General features: G+C 44.6%; 1 non-coding gene across 1 annotated transcript; it reads right to left on the bottom strand.

Annotated features, from left to right (window-relative positions):
• Positions 1 to 1,011: 1,011 nt before the first annotated feature.
• LOC141589114 (small nucleolar RNA R71) lies at positions 1,012 to 1,119 on the bottom strand. The gene has a single exon (XR_012520066.1). It is a non-coding gene; the product is annotated as a small nucleolar RNA R71 (small nucleolar RNA).
• Between the last annotated feature and the right edge of the window lie 8,889 nt (positions 1,120 to 10,008).

The raw sequence follows: 10,008 nt of genomic DNA, 5'->3' as shown, positions 1-10,008 counted from the left end.
AAATACTTATGAGACGAGTTTTCAAAAGTGTATACCAGTTATATAGATTGTTGCTTTGTTTACTGTTGTTTCCTTTGAGTTTCGGTTTGGACATATAGACTGTTGTTTTGTTTATGGATGTTTCTTACCAGTGTCCGCTTGGGAGTGAGGGTAGAGTATGATATGAAAGAGAGTTGGGTATGTTTCCGTTGTTGTCATGGTATAGTAATATTCTGCTAATGGGACACAGTTGTGAGAGGTTGTTAGAGTACTTTTGATCTTCTTTTAGATGAGGCATTGGTGGATATAGTTGTGGCAAAGAATTGTGGAACATGTGTAGTTTTATTGCGTTTAGATTTGTTGATTTTTATCTTGTTTTCTTTTGTATTAAGAAAAACTTGTTCCTTGAGACCGTTACTTATCATTTTCTAGAGATTGTTGTCTTATGCCCAGGTCTTCTCGTAGTGGAGATTTGCTTTCACTGGATTCCGAGCCCGAGAAAACCTTTCGTAGAAGACAACATTTTTGGAAAGAAGTGAAAGAAGCCGCTTCTCCCATGAAAGTTGAAAGTTCAATAAAGTCTTACTTAGACGATCTTAAAGCTCTTGAAGAAGAGGAGGTTTCTAGTTCATCATCTCCCTCACCACCACCATCTCCAACTAAAAAGATGGTGAAACTTTCCGATCACTCAAAGCCCACCACGGCTATGCTTCCGGCCGGTATTACTCAAATTACCGCGCTCGAATTCGAGAACAAACCGGCTTTCATTAGCCTTGTGGAGAGGAAGCAATTTGGAGGAAGTCCTTTGGAGGATCCCAACTTGCATGTGCAAAACTTTTGCAATTATTGCTCCATGATTCGGCAAACGGGCGTCACTCAAGCCCAAATTAGGGAAATACTTTTCCCATTCTCTTTGAAGGACAAGGTAAAGCTATGGATCAATAGCCTTGATTACACCGCCATGGGAATCACCAATTGGGAGACATTGGCTCTTGCTTTCTATCAAAAGTCTTTTCCATCGGAGAAAACTCAAACCTTGAGGAGCCAAATCACCGGATTCCGTCAACAAGCTCTTGAGAGCTTATATGAAGCTTGGGATAGTTACAAGGAGCTACAAAGACAATGCCCGCATCATGGGTTGGATGCTTGGTTTCTAGATATAACATTTTACAATGGATGTTGTGCCGAGTCCCGAAGGATTCTCGATTCCGCCAGCAATGAGCGGTTTGATCAAATTGACACCGATATTGCTCATGCCACAATTGAATCTATGGCAATCCATGACGCACAATATGTCAATTCCTGAAGTGTGCCACTCAAAGGTAAAGAAGAAATAAAGAATAAAAGCGAAGAAATCGAAACAAGTGAGGAGGTAGGTGATGTCCGATTATTAGTTGATTAATACAGCACTAATTAAACTCGTCAAAAGCGAAAAGAGTTCAGAATGAATTCACCTGCGAGCGAGGCGCGGCGACAACTGCTGCCCTCTTGGAAGAAGCGCGGCGGATCGCTGCGTCACGTTCCGAGTGAATACAGGCTGTGAAGCCGGAGCGCTAAACGTTAATGTCGATTGATGATTTTAATGGTTGATTACGATATTAGACTTCGGATGAAAGTGATTGCGATTATTTACATATGATTAAGGTCACTAACTGACAAAACATGGATGAGTGCGGAAGCGAGGCGGATTAATTATGAAGCGAAGTCGATGTTAATGAATGATTAATTAAGCTAACTAACTAAGCGAATTAGACTAAACATGATGAGCGGCGGCGGATTAACGACTAAGCGGTGAAAATATATCAACGATGAATCCCAGAAGCTTCAATATGAGCAGGTTGAATTCCTAAAACTTCGGAATTAGATTTAATGGCGAAAAACGCAAATATTGATTATTTTGGGAGTTTAATTGGTTTTATGACGATTTAAGCGTGTTAATGATGATGGTTAATGTACATATGAATTGTATTAAACTATCATGAAGCGAATTAACAGACGAACAAACAAAATAAATTTGACGCTGGAACTACTGAGGGGCGGAGGAAGAAAAGCGAAATTGTAGCTGACCCTCGCAGAAGAAGCGCTGACCGGTGCCTTCCCTTCGAAAAGAAAGCGCGGCCGATTTCTTTTGCGTCTTTTCTCGGCATTCATGCCCGGAAATCCCGCAAAGAGGTTTTAAGGCGGTTTAGAAATCGGTTTAATGATATACTTTCGACATAAACCTTACCAGTTGTGATACAATAATAAAATACAATAAGTAAAAGGAGAATTAATACACTTCCTCGGACTTACATGTTGGCCGGGCGAAGAACTAAGAAGATCGATTAGTGATGCTGCGGAGCGCGAATGCAAAGGAAAATTGCCCTCGTGAGGAAGCGATTTAACAAGTTGATTAATTAGATTGATTAGTGTAGTGGTCAAGTCTGGTCGATCGTCTGTGGAGGCTGGTACCCGAAAGATCGAGCCGTGGTCGAGTCAAACACGTGGCGCCAATTAGTAAGAAATCTAAGTCCGAATGCAAAGGGAGAAGAGAAGGGATGACGCTGTGAAGAGAAATATGAGCGAATCAAAGCTCCCTATTTATACTAATCACGGAAGAATAGGGTTTAGGAGACTCTTTGGAAGTGAATCTCAAGATATAAAAAGATCGTAAATCATGCAAAAAGGGCACGGGAAAAGGTAGCGGCGATACATTCCGTCTCTTGGAAAGAGAAAAGCGCTAATCGTCTATTCCGAAGTTTCCTCTGTTTAAGAAAAGTTTCTAAGTGTTTAGAGTTCATCGGTGGGCCAGTTTAATTCGAATCTTTTGAATACGGGATATTATTTGCCAAAAGATAAAATTTGAAAATATGGAGACTAAATATCCGAACATTCGAGGAACAGTCGGCTTCGGGATTTAACGATTATGTCGAAAATGAGAGGAAGCGGTTTTGGCGGAGCTCGAATGTACTCTAATTCACGCCAAAGCGACCGTATCGGGCGTAGATGACAACTAAGAAGGTTGACATTAATTTTGGGCAATCACTTGGCGATAATCTTACGAACTGTCACAAATGCGTTCCAGCGTATCAAACATGCGGCCCAATCATCACGGGTGGTTTTGCGGGTGAAAGCTTGAGGTATCTCTGAGAGCCCCCACTTTGGTAGAGGCTTGGACAGGCGAAAGTCAAAGTATGCTCCTCAGTCAATCGAAGATTACAACGGCTTCGACTATGGCAGCGGGCGGCTGGGGAGTCGAGCGAGACTGTCGTCGGGAACATTTTGGAAATGCATAGACTATCGGGGAGGGTGGTTTAAAGTCATTAGACTACGTGGGAGGCTCGCCAGCCATAAGAAGAGATCATACACGAGATTTAATCGAACCGCTGAGGGGAACAAGAGATATTAAGCAATGAACGTCGGTCAAAAGCTGAGGATAAAGCTGCGTCGGTCTCAGCGAACTCTGGCCGAATTTGGAGAGTTGGGTCGCGCTTGCGTTGGTCTCAGCGGACTCTTAGTTGGAGAACGCCGCGGCGAGCTAGAACATCTTGATAAATGCGTGAAACCTTGAGTGAAGCGATGTTGCGAATCTCTCTGCTGCGTTGGGATAGCCATTGCAGGAACATCTTTCTTGATGGAAATGCGTGAAAGAAAGTCTTAGTGGCCGATCTTGCAAAGTATTCTTGTCTTTGGATAAAAATTCGAGCAATGTTTGCGAAATCTTTAACGTGCGGGATAAATGAATTGGACAATCTGCAAAGTATTGCTCGTTTGAATGTCATTAGTAGGAGCAGGAAAAATGGTCGAAAGCGGTCAAAAGCGATAAAATGTCATCGAGGAAGGCGCGCCTGTAAAGATGGGCCCACGAATAACGAACTCATAACGGACTTTTGAAAATCCATGGAGGAACAAAAGGAAGAAGCGCGTGAAGGCTGCGTCTCTTGGAAAGAAGAAGCGTATTTTCTTTGCGTCTTTTCCTGATTGTATTCTGCGTAAGCTAACGAAAGTGAAGGTTTATGTTCATTTTTTGAAACACAATTTTGCACTTTAATTTCTCTCTCAAATCTTCACCATTTCCGCCAGGTTGGATTCAAAAGCTTATTAATGTAATGTCGAGGTATGTGCTTTAATCTTGCGTTAATCTTTCGCGTTGTTGAATTTTGGTAGCGAACATTGGGGACATGACCCTTTTGATTCGAAAATTAGGCTTTTCCCCCAAATAAGTTTGTCTTGCCAAATTGATGCTAAGAAGAAATGGATATGCGTGTGTGGAACATAACCATGTGGTATACCAATTTTCATCGAGTTTCCAGAGCCATGGCGAATTTTTGAGGCAGTTTAGCGGCTAGATCGCCAATTACTTGAAAATAGCCTTAGGATTGCCATTTGATAGGTGATATTTGGAACCCTTGGATGATGGAGGCTGGAAGGCGCATACTGCCATCTTGGAATTTTTGGTTCGACCAATTTTCGGTTTTCCAACGCTGTACGGGCATACTTGTAGCCATTATGGCGAAAATGCCCGGTTTTGAGCTTCGAACCGGAACTGAGCGCCCGACTTTGACTTGACTTGACTGAATTCACATCACGCGAGTGATTGAATTGGTGGGAATATAATAGGATGGCAGAAATGGGGAGTAAGGCACTTGAAGGCTCGAAAACTTCTTAACAAGGAAGCATGCGTCATGGGGCCTTGCTGAATTTGCTTTAATGTTTGCGGTGGCTTGATGCTTCTATACGGGAAGATCCCATGGACGTAGATACAGCCGGTGATGAGAGGCTTTGGAAAAGCAGGCCTTTACCCGGCTGCGGTGATAGACACCTTGCCCCGGGCCAGGAGCTACGAGGAGGAACGGCCCCGAGGAGAGGAGGTCCCATGAGGCGGAGCCCCTCGGACGATAGTGCGTCGGTGAGGAGCTCCAGCGTGGTGCAGACTTTGGGACAAGTAGGCACCTTGTGAGGCTGAGAGGGTCACTTGTCCCTACGAGACGGTGAGAAGCTTGATAATAGAATTCCTAACTCATTACCTATCCCTTTTCTATTTTTGTTCAAATTTCCTTTCAAATTTACTCAAACTAAAGATAGCTTTATTTGAATCATAATAGGAGGCCGAGACATCCGAGTCGTTCTCGAGATATTCCTGGCGATGGACGTGCAGGTACGTCGCAGGAGGGAGAGAGCCATGATCGAGCTGGGCGTTTGGTCCCTCTGGTTGGTCTGGAGGGATATGTGAGAAGAGAGTCTGCGGGCCAATATGCTTGCAGTCCGCTTTGTCTTGAATCGATTTTGGAATCGACTTCCGTTCACACCTTTTGGTGAGGTGGGAGTCATCTGGCAGGTACTACGGCGTGGTTGCGACATTACCGGACGTGGCGTGGGCTGAGAGAATGGTGTGGCGGCGGAGAGAGCAGAAGGCTAACTGAGGAGAAGCGAGGAGGATTCGGCCTGAGCGAGGTGTCAGGGGCGAGACACATCGCTAGGAAGGCGTTTGCAGTGCGTGTAGTTTTGGAAATTACAGCACGCATGCACATGCATTTGATATCGTCGAGGAGTCACTGGAGAGGCCGGCATGGACAGCCGGTGTAATCGATCGGGAGGAGGCAGCTCCTCCCGCGTACGGTGGCTTGGAGGAGCTGCGTCTGTGGCTTTGTAGTGGCTCTTGTCTTGATTTTACCTTGGGAGCAAGGCGGCGCTCGGCAAGCCTCTCCACTGCTACGGCCTGGAAGTTCCCTAGGGCGGTGGGAGGCCAGGTCCGCTGCTGAGGCTTGCGCGTCCTCATCCAGCTTTATCAGAGCCATGGTTAAATGGGAGTTGATGGAGAAGGGGACTTCTCTGGCGGCTGCTCCGGACACAGGAGCTCTGTTGGAGTACGCGAACCTTGGCTGAGCCAAAGTAAATTCACTTTCTTTTATCCAAGATCGAAAGATCGTCATTATTAGTCTGTTTGCGAGCGTGGGTGTACTCTCTTGCTAGGGCCTCGCGCCCGAGACGGAGCCTTGGAGAGGACTACCAGTGTGGTGAGGATTGGGTCATGTCTTGGGACGAAGAGCAAGCGTTCTTCTCACAGTGTCTACGACGGAGATGTGAGCACTCTTCGGTGAGGCGGCGTGGTATCTTGCCATTGTATTCATTCACACATACTTATGCTTTGTTTTAAATTGATCTGAGGAATGACCTTTGCCCTTTACTGTTGTGTGATGGGTGCCAGACAGCAGGCGGAATGCAGGCGCCTCCTTTGTCTTGAGGTCGCCCGACCTAGGAGCTCAGTCAAACTCTTGTTGTGGGCGTCGATGGGTCCGTGTAGTATACGGGTGAGCGGTTGCTCGTCGGTGCTTTCGGGGCGCGTGACGGTTCCCATCGATCCCTCTGGGAGCCCGATGTTTAGAAACGCTCCCCGGTAAAGAGAATGAGACTTGGTGGTACTAATCAGCGGCTTGACCTTCTTCTCCTCACACAGCGAGATTACTGCGGCGTTCGCTAAGGAGGTTGGCGTATTGGCGGTAGTGGTGAGTATCTTTTGTTTCTTGTTGAATTTGATTTTGAAAATTGCAGCGAAAAAGATCGCGTGATGCTGAGCCATTGTCTTTGTAGGGAGGTTGGCGGCGGGCGCCGAGCCCCAGTACCGGGACGTAGTACGCTGCTGGGAGGGCGGCGATCTCGAAGGCTGCGTGACTTTGGCGATAGCGCTGGCGGATGCCTGGCCTAGATGTTGGCGTATCGGTCGAAGGTGATTCCCCTTTGCATAGTTTTAGGTGTAAGAACACATTTGCAGTTAATTTGTTGATTTCACGAAATTCTTTTTTGAAAAATGCGGGTGCGCCCGTCCAGTTCGTGGCATTATGGAGGAGTGGCCAGCCCGGTGCGAGCTCTGCCCGTCGAGGCACTCGCCGGTGATCAGCCGTCGGTATGAACCTTATTTGACTTCTTTTTGATTTTGATTATCCCCCTTTTGATTGGGTTGATTGACGCTGAATCGATTTAGCTAACATTTCTGGGAGTGACCGGTAGGCGGGAAATTGTGATCTCGGAGAAACTGACTCGTTTGTCGAGGAGCTTCCCGAGTTTGGAGACGCCGAGATTCTGCAACTCTTGTGCGCCCGAGGGTTGCCAGTGGAGAATTCTGTGATGGTTTTGGCGTGGTTTTATGAGCGATTTTGAACATTTTGGACTTGTTTTGTTATGGCCGATTTGAATTTGGACTTGTTTTGGGCGCAAGCTGCCGGCGTTACTGTACATTTTGCTTTTTTATTTGTATATCACGGCACGAAAGTGCCTTTTTTAACAACGGGTTGTGTTGTTTGTGCACTGCTGAGGTTAGCAGCTTTTGAGCAGGTTTTGGTGAACCAGGCGGGTTTGCGCAGTCATGCTGTAGAAATTTACGTAGAAAATCATGACACATACATTTTTATATACCGCATGGGGCCTTAATTAGTGCAAAAATGAGACTCGAAAGGCAGCAAAAAATCACGAAATTTTATGGAAATATTGGGACCCGGTGGGAGGTTACCCCAGAAAAAAAGAAAAGGAAATCTATAAGTTAGAAAATGGGAAAAAATAATTAAGAAAAATGAAATGACTAAGTAATAAAAGAATTAAAAAATTAAAACAAAACTATATATAAAGTGTGAGAAAAATGGCGGAAAATTTGTCATTCATCATACATGGAAGGATATGGCGATGTCATGATTAAGGAAACTGGAAAGCGTGGGCATTCCGGTTTTAAAAAAAATAAAATCGTAAAGAATAGAAATTATTTGTTATAGAATTAGGAAAAAGATCAAGCGAAATGCAGGAGACATTTCAGAAGAGCGCGACATAATGCGTCTCTTTGAAGCCTTGTGATCTGCATGCTGTTCAACAGTCGGTTAGTAGTTGCTGTGCAAATGATAATTAGTATACGTGTGGAGAACTAGGAAGGCGTCAATGAAGCTTTAAATCATACTCATTTCTTAATTCTCTTCTTATTGATTACACATAAAAACTCCCCAATAAATTTTCAAGAGAAAGGAAATTATCATCATAGATACTGGAGACCGTTTGGAAGGATAGACTAATGAGTTCAATTCTCCGAGAAGACTGATATGAATTACTTCTGACAGGTCTTTATTGAGTTGAAACTTCAATTGCGGTTTATGGCGAGCAGGAGGAAAAGCTTTGGATCTTGCCTTGATTATTGGGACCCAAATTATCATGACACTGCGTTCCGCGGTGATATTTGTCTCAGGAGGAAATTTGCGCTATTGGCGGGTGGGACCCCGAGACATTTACGCCATCCACCCTGCCTTTCCCGGGTATAAGAGTAAGTTTGAAGATTTGTAGACTTACTGGGCAGGGTGGATGCAGATTACCCGAAAGGCGTGAGAATCTTGGATTTTATGGAGCAGTTTCGTGATCGCGAGGGGCCGACCCTCTTTGTTTCTTATGTGGTAGGAGAGCATTTTGGCTTACATTTGCATGTGTATGTCTTTGAGGACATATTTGATGAAAGAAGCTGCGAGTGATCATAAATGCATTTGGAGTCTTGTTGAGCAAATGGGCTACGGGGAGCCCGGCTGTCTATGCCTAAGGAGATCATTTTGGGTTTTGGATAATAGGAAATCGGCCGCTGATCTTCCACATTTTTGAGAGTCCGTTATCTCACGAGTAGAGACACCACTTTTTTTTTTTTTCGTGTTTTTTTTTTTTCGTGTTTTTTTGTGTAGGTGTCTAATACCATTTTTTGGTAAAGTTTGGCTTATGGAGCAGCTCGTTATCGAGCCCAGGATTGTCTCTTTTCTATCGTACTAAGTATGATTCGATGAGGACACGGTATCGTAGTGGACTTCACCAGTCTGCATTAATGGAAGGCAAAACGAAGAATGATGATGGCACGTCGTCGGTGGAGTGAATTCATTGAGCATCTCAGATGCATCCTTTGGTGTCTTCTTTGGATCTATAGATCAGTGCGCATTCACGAATTGAGTTTATGGTATGCATCTTCCAGAAATTGATGAGGCAAGTTGGGTTGAAACGAGATGATTCCCTAGGCTTGACACCGTTCCGCAAGCTATGTAGAGAGCGAAACTACTACGAGAGAGCCGAAGAGAGTGGGCTATGAAATGGGCCCAAAGAAACATGTGGTTCTTGAACTTCTCCTCCAGAAGAAAAAACCTTGTGGTGTGGACTCTTATACGAGATGGAGAAGACTGCCTTGGAAGACGAAAAGGCGAGAGCCTTGGTGTTATTCCTAGTCTTGTGAGGAGAAAGAAGGAGAAGCACCTGGCCCGAAGGAGAAAGAAAGAAGCTAGGGTTCCAAGTGGGTTCATCCTTGAAGGAAATCAAAGAACTATACATCGCGAGAGATGGTGGTTAGCGAGAATGGGAGAGTCGGGGCCCGGGAGGGCCGTTGGTGATTAGGTGCAGTGGTGCAAGAGCGCCCAGGCTGAGGTCGTGACAAGAAAAGCAGCCCGAGCGACAAGGGCAGGAAAGATGGAGGAATAGCCCAAGTCTTATTTATTATTTAATTATTATTATTATTGTTGTAATAAGAAAGGAAAGTTTTAGAATCCCCAGCCTAGTCTATTTTATTATTTGTGATACTATTATTATTAGAAATTGAATGAAATGAAAAAAAGGTTAAGTGGTTATGAAGCGGGTGGTATTTTCTTTAATTATTCTTGTCGAATTTCAAATGCGATGTAAATGTCCTTCTATTTACATTTTAAATATAATATTGGGTTGAATCAGTGAAGGATTTACTAATTCACTTAAAAGCGAGAAATCAAACCCTTGCGCGTGGTTCGAGTAAATGTAAAAGAATAATTGTTGAAGCAAAGAGCTTGTAATGAACATAGAAAATAGCGCTGAGCTTTTGCTTACTCGGGAGGTGCGAATTTAGTTTGTTTGATGATATAAGGATGACAAGTTTTGCCCGAGATGCGAGCATGAAGTGACATTCAAATGGGCGGTAGCAGGCTTTAGTGCCACAAGAAGAGCGACACGTGGGTTTACGCGGCGCGTTTTTGTTCTATTCTAGGCGTAGTATGTTTAAGTTGGTCGAGATTTGTGGGG

Source organism: Silene latifolia, chromosome 6, assembly GCF_048544455.1.
Source record: "Silene latifolia isolate original U9 population chromosome 6, ASM4854445v1, whole genome shotgun sequence".
Taxonomy (NCBI): Eukaryota; Viridiplantae; Streptophyta; class Magnoliopsida; order Caryophyllales; family Caryophyllaceae; genus Silene; species Silene latifolia.
The sequence above is the reverse complement of the archived record's forward strand: the minus strand, read 5'-3'. Positions and strand labels throughout refer to the sequence as shown.